The 6,960-nt window shown below is 36.6% G+C and overlaps 1 non-coding gene across 1 annotated transcript; it reads left to right on the forward strand.

Moving 5' to 3' along the window:
* Window positions 1–5,828: 5,828 nt before the first annotated feature.
* Window positions 5,829–5,960, forward strand: LOC115064721. Its single transcript, XR_003844553.1, has one exon. It is a non-coding gene; the product is annotated as a small nucleolar RNA SNORA17 (small nucleolar RNA).
* Window positions 5,961–6,960: the final 1,000 nt, after the last annotated feature.

Genomic DNA, 6,960 nt, shown 5'->3' on the forward strand with positions numbered 1-6,960 from the left:
GGGGGAGGGTATAGGAAACTTTTGGGAAAGCATTTGAAATGTAAATGAAGGAAATATCTAATAAAAATTGAAAAAATAAATAAATAAACACAAAAATGATTTTTGTGTATAACCACAAATACCTTTGTGCTTGCAACTAGAGATGTATATCTATCATTGTGTTGATTATAAGCATCATATTAATCAGAGAACTAGAGGATAAAAACATAATACTATAATAAATGATGCATTTATAAGATTATAATATATTATAGTTGTACTGTGGGATAGTCTGTAGGAGTTTGGAAGATAAGGTTAGGAACAGTGCAAATGATGGAGGCCTGGCTTGTGAAATTTCAGAGGGAAGACTAAAGAGTCTTATCGGGCCATTACTGTTTTGATTGTGAAGGTTCTGTGGTTTTGGTTAACTGGGGCTAAAGAATATACTGTGATTAACAAGATACCAGAACTACTAAAGTGAAACTTTTGCAGTACTGAGACTACTGATGCTGGTAACCTGGAGCTAAGAAATTAGTTTTGATTAAGAAGAGACAAGCATCCTTGAGGTAAAAAATTCTGGGAAGTGTTTTCTGGATAGCCAAGATTGTACCTCATGCTTCAGCTGGACTTGGTAATGTGTAAGAGTCACCTGGGTGTTACTGGTTTTAAAGGCATGAAGGGGTCATGAAGAGCAGCTGAGGCTCAGCACAGTAAGAGGTCATGGAAGGCCATTGGTAAAGGTGCAGGCTCAGTTGCAGTTGACAGCCCAGGACTGAAGGTGTCATGCAAAGAACTTGAGGTCTGGTACCATGAGGAGAGCCTATGTGCTATTGGTGAAACCTACTTGCAGCACAAGACAGCAGTGTTTTGGAAATGCCAGTACCATGAGATGACCACCAAGAACAGCAGCAGCAGTGGAGTACAGGCAGCTGGAGACTAGAGGAAAAGCTGTGTGCTACAAAGGCAGAGATGGAGAAGTGACCCAGATATTAGACAGTTCAAGTTTAATTTGGATTTTGGTTGTGACTGTGTCCTGATATTTTTCCCTCTTGAAGGAAGAAAGTATTTTAGTGGAGCCAACAGTTAAAAGACTTTGAAGTATTAAAAGATTGAATTTTAAAAGATATTGGATATTTTAAAGGGATTGAAATTTTAATATGTAAAGACTATGAAACTTTCAAAGTTATCTAGATCTTGTAGATGAATAAGAAAGTATGGGTTAAGGCTTAATAATGATGTGCTTGTGTGTCAAGTTGACAAGGGGTCAATTGTACTGGCTGGNTTTGTGTGTCAACTTGACACAAGCTGGAGTTATCACAGAGAAAGGAGCCTTCCTTGAGGAAATGCCTCCATGAGATCCAACTGTAAGGTGTTTTCTCAATTAGTAATCAAGGATGGGAGGGCCCATTGTGGGTGGTGCCATCCCTGGGCTCATGATCCTGGGTTCTATAAGAAAGCAAGCTGAGCAAGCCAGAGGAAGCAAGCCAGTAAGTAACATCCCTCCACTCTTTCTCCATCAACTCCTACTTCTGGGCCTACTTGAGTTCCAGTCCTGACTTCTTTTGGTAATGAACAGCAATGTGGAAGTATAAGCTGAATAAATCCTTTCCTCCATAATTTGCTTCTTGGTCATGAGGTTTGTGCAGGAATAGAAACACTAACACAATATTTTAATTAAAAATGAACTTTATAATATTTGCTTTGTGTTTTCATCCTTACTTTTATGAGAATTAAAGGGAACACATGAGGAAGTTTTTTTTCTTTTTTACAAAAATATAGCATTGCTTCTCTACTGGAAGACTAACTATTCAGATTAAATTCAAAATGAGTTAGATTTACTTTATTGAAGCTATAAGGGGTAAGCTACATGACTTCTCTCTGCCCTGTTTAATACAAATACCCAGTAACAACACAATGTCTGTGGCATAAATTCTCTATTATTATGTGATATAGCTATCTGTTTATAACAGGAACTGGACATCTTAGCAAGAGGTAACTATTAAAAATGATAATGGACATTTCCCATCTTCCACATAATGTTTTTGATAATCAGTGCTGTATTTCTTATAGTGTACATATTTATCAATAGTTTATTATCAGACATGCAAATCAAAAGTCAACTTGCTATTATTATTTGAGAAATTATTGAACTATATTAAATGTTTAACTACTAAGAATAACTGTTAAAATAATAATTGGAGGAATTCTCCAATTCTTTTTCATTAATAAGGTTTTAAATAACAGACATGAGTTTATTCAAAACACAAAATATTCTTACTTATATTGTATAACTTACATTTAAAATGTATAATTCCCATTAGAAATGTAACTTTAAAGTTTCCCAAAACATGAAATATATTTTATGACATCCTTCAGATTATTTTTGACATTCAATTTTACCTTGTGTGTGTGTGTGTGTGTGTGTGTGTGTGTATAAAACATAAGATCCCCACACATAGATTAAGGACATGCTTAACTGCAAGAAAGATCTCTAGCAGTTTCACATAGAAGTAAAATAAACTGATTCATATATATGTATGTAAATATATTGGGAAGGTTTTACTATGTACCTCTTGCTGGCCTGGAACTCACTATGTAGACCAGACTGGCCTTGAACTCAGGGAGATATTCCTGCCTCTCTATATAATATTCTTAATCCTTCCATATGAACAGAAATATGGCTAGGAGCTGAACTATAAAATCTTCAGTCTTANTGAGTCAGTCACCAACTAGGCAGCATACACTAGCTGTTACGAGATCCCCAACACTTATACAGCAGAGAACTTCCTGGTCTGACCTCAGTGAGAGAAGATGCACCTAACCCTCAAGAGACTTGAGACCCCAGGGAGTGGGGAGGACTGGTGGAGTGAGGGGATGAGGGAGACAACTTCTTGGAGACAGAGAGGAGTAGGGATGGGATGAGGAAAGATTAGAGGGGCAGACCAGGAGGAGGATAACAACCGGACTATTTAAAAAAAAAAATTAAGGACAATTGAAAAAAATTCTTTAATCTCCAGGGAAATGTGTATGGTGAAACATTTTAGAGTTCTCTTCAGAAGGTAAAGAATGAATATTACATAAGCATAAGACAACTGCATTACTTTCTGTGATCACTATAAATCCCAGAGAGACTAGCTTGAAGAAATGAAGGAAGCAAGCAGAGGTTAATTCAGGAGATGTGATGCAGTCATGACATACCTGTTTGGAAGTCACAGCAATATAGGACGATAAAACATTGTAAGCCAATGAGCAGATGCAATAAACCCACTTTCCCTTCAGCCAAACTTAACTTTCCTAATAAACACATACACTCTACACTCAGGACATAATTTATTCTTAATTATCTGGGGATTGATTAACTCTGAGTGAACTATTCTGCAAAGGATGCTTTGTTAAGAGCAGTATCTTAATTTTATTCATCTGTACATCCCAAGGGCACAGAGAAGATGAACAATTAAATGAAAGCATTTTAATATCTTTATATATATAAGCAAACTTTGTTTCTGGTGAGAGTATAACATGTGACATCCATTATGGAAATCAATATGGAGGGTTCTCAAAACACTAAAATTAAAGCTAACACATGACTCAACCATACAATTCTTGGGCATATACCCAAAGGACTCTAAACACTACAACAGAGATACTTGAGCATAACACATGTTACTTCTGCTCAATTCACAATTTTAAGAAAATGGAACGAGCTTAATTGTTCAATAAGAGATGAATGTATGATACACTCACAAAATGGGATTTTATTTAACCATAAATTAAAAACTAAATAGTAAAACTTAAAGGAAAATAACTTGATCTGGAAATTATTAGGTTGAATAAAGTAAGTCAGGCTCAGGAAAAAAAACGCAAAACTTAATTGTTCTCAGGCATATCCTATTTTAATTTTTATATGTGCAGATGTCTAGGGCACATATATTTGCATGTGTATATCCATATGTGGCTGTTAATGTGCATCTATGCCATATAATTAGAAAGGTAACACAAGAGTNGTCTTACTGAGTCAGTCACCAACTAGGCAGCATACACTAGCTGTTACGAGATCCCCAACACTTATACAGCAGAGAACTTCCTGGTCTGACCTCAGTGAGAGAAGATGCACCTAACCCTCAAGAGACTTGAGACCCCAGGGAGTGGGGAGGACTGGTGGAGTGAGGGGATGAGGGAGACAACTTCTTGGAGACAGAGAGGAGTAGGGATGGGATGAGGAAAGATTAGAGGGGCAGACCAGGAGGAGGATAACAACCGGACTATTTAAAAAAAAAAATTAAGGACAATTGAAAAAAATTCTTTAATCTCCAGGGAAATGTGTATGGTGAAACATTTTAGAGTTCTCTTCAGAAGGTAAAGAATGAATATTACATAAGCATAAGACAACTGCATTACTTTCTGTGATCACTATAAATCCCAGAGAGACTAGCTTGAAGAAATGAAGGAAGCAAGCAGAGGTTAATTCAGGAGATGTGATGCAGTCATGACATACCTGTTTGGAAGTCACAGCAATATAGGACGATAAAACATTGTAAGCCAATGAGCAGATGCAATAAACCCACTTTCCCTTCAGCCAAACTTAACTTTCCTAATAAACACATACACTCTACACTCAGGACATAATTTATTCTTAATTATCTGGGGATTGATTAACTCTGAGTGAACTATTCTGCAAAGGATGCTTTGTTAAGAGCAGTATCTTAATTTTATTCATCTGTACATCCCAAGGGCACAGAGAAGATGAACAATTAAATGAAAGCATTTTAATATCTTTATATATATAAGCAAACTTTGTTTCTGGTGAGAGTATAACATGTGACATCCATTATGGAAATCAATATGGAGGGTTCTCAAAACACTAAAATTAAAGCTAACACATGACTCAACCATACAATTCTTGGGCATATACCCAAAGGACTCTAAACACTACAACAGAGATACTTGAGCATAACACATGTTACTTCTGCTCAATTCACAATTTTAAGAAAATGGAACGAGCTTAATTGTTCAATAAGAGATGAATGTATGATACACTCACAAAATGGGATTTTATTTAACCATAAATTAAAAACTAAATAGTAAAACTTAAAGGAAAATAACTTGATCTGGAAATTATTAGGTTGAATAAAGTAAGTCAGGCTCAGGAAAAAAAACGCAAAACTTAATTGTTCTCAGGCATATCCTATTTTAATTTTTATATGTGCAGATGTCTAGGGCACATATATTTGCATGTGTATATCCATATGTGGCTGTTAATGTGCATCTATGCCATATAATTAGAAAGGTAACACAAGAGTCGAGAAAAGAGGTTTTAAAGACACAGAAGATGAAAGATTACATAGGACATAAAAGCAAAAGAGACCTAGAAGGGAAGGAAGGCTAGAGGTTGGGGTTGGTTAGGAGAGAAGNAGAGAGGAAGAGAAAAATGCAAATTACGTATGAAACTACCATAATGAATCAAGTTACTAGAGGTCTAATTTTTAAAGTGAAGCATCAGATAGAATATGTTAGTTAAAAATTAAAATTAAAATTCAGACTAACACATATTTATGAGATATAGATATACATACAATAGTATGTAGTTGTATAAATGNACATAGAGAATGGTCATTATAGTTCCCGTTTGATTCCTGTTCTCTTTACATTTTAAATTAGCCAATTTAATGTTCTGCAATATGACCTATGTGGCACTTTGTCTTTATTTTTACTAATATGTATATATATATATATATATATATATATATATATATATAATTTTATTTTAAATATATAATACATATATGTATGTTATCCTCACACAATAAGAGTTTAGCATACTATATATTCTAAAATTTTTATATTTTCTGCCTGCCCTTATAAGTGTTGCAGGTGTGGATGCTGTGTGACATGTACATCAGTAGGTGGCAGAGAGGAGAGAGGCTATTTCTACACCCAGTGTTCTGATCTATGAACATCTAAATCATTAATAGCCTAACATTCCCTGAGGGGGAAAAAAAAGCAAGCCTAAGACAACTACCAGTCCAGCACTAGGGGGCTAGGACAGAGGGATAGCCTGAGATGACCACCAGGCAGGTCCCGACAGCTCCCAGGACCAGGAGCAAGCTACAGACTAGAAGAATCCCACCTGAGACTGAGAGCTCCACATGGGAGTGAGCCCGAGACAGAATAACCCTCACATGGGGTCACTTGGGCAGGCCAGGTGAGGAGCAAGGCTGAGATGACCACCAGACTGGCGCAATGGGGACTGTGCAGGAGGCAACATGGTAGCGCTTGCCCAGATGTTGTGGGTGAGCTGCCCTGAAGGTATGAGAGTAGGGAAGTCAGTGAGCTGACCAGCTCTAGTACCTCTCAGGCCCAGATCCAGGACTTTGAGTTGGCCCAACAAACATCTACTCCATCGGTGAACTGCTGGAGTATATGAAGAAGCCGGGTCTACAGATCTAAAACTGCAGGATCTCAATGACACAAGGCACACGACAGGGTGTCTGAGAGAAGTCCCAGTGAGGTTCCAGTATTGATAGAATAGCAAAAGCCAGAGACCTCATACCAGATCAACCAGTCACTGTGATGAATATTTGCAAGCAAAAATGTATAGATAAAAGGGTATACCATGGGACACAGAGTGACACACTACAGCTTCCATGAGATTNTGTTTTCTTTGGTTTGGGAGAAGGTTGCAGGNTGGATTGTAGGTGCAAGAGGAGGGGAGATGAGTGGGATTGGGGTGCATGATGTTATGTTCACAAGGAACTTATGAAAAGTTTTTTGAAAGTGATGTGGCTACCTGAACATAGAACTCAGAAACAGTAAATATTTAGAATCATGATTTGAATATCAAAATTTCTCAAAGGCAAACTATTTTCCAAAAGAGAGAGAGACTCAGTGTATTTTATTATTTATTTTCTTTGTGTATTAATTGCCTTTGTCTTATTTAATATTAAGTATTTTTTCTGGACATTAATCAGAAACTTTTAAATT

Source organism: Mus pahari, chromosome 9 (assembly GCF_900095145.1).
Source record: "Mus pahari chromosome 9, PAHARI_EIJ_v1.1, whole genome shotgun sequence".
NCBI lineage: Eukaryota > Metazoa > Chordata > Mammalia > Rodentia > Muridae > Mus > Mus pahari.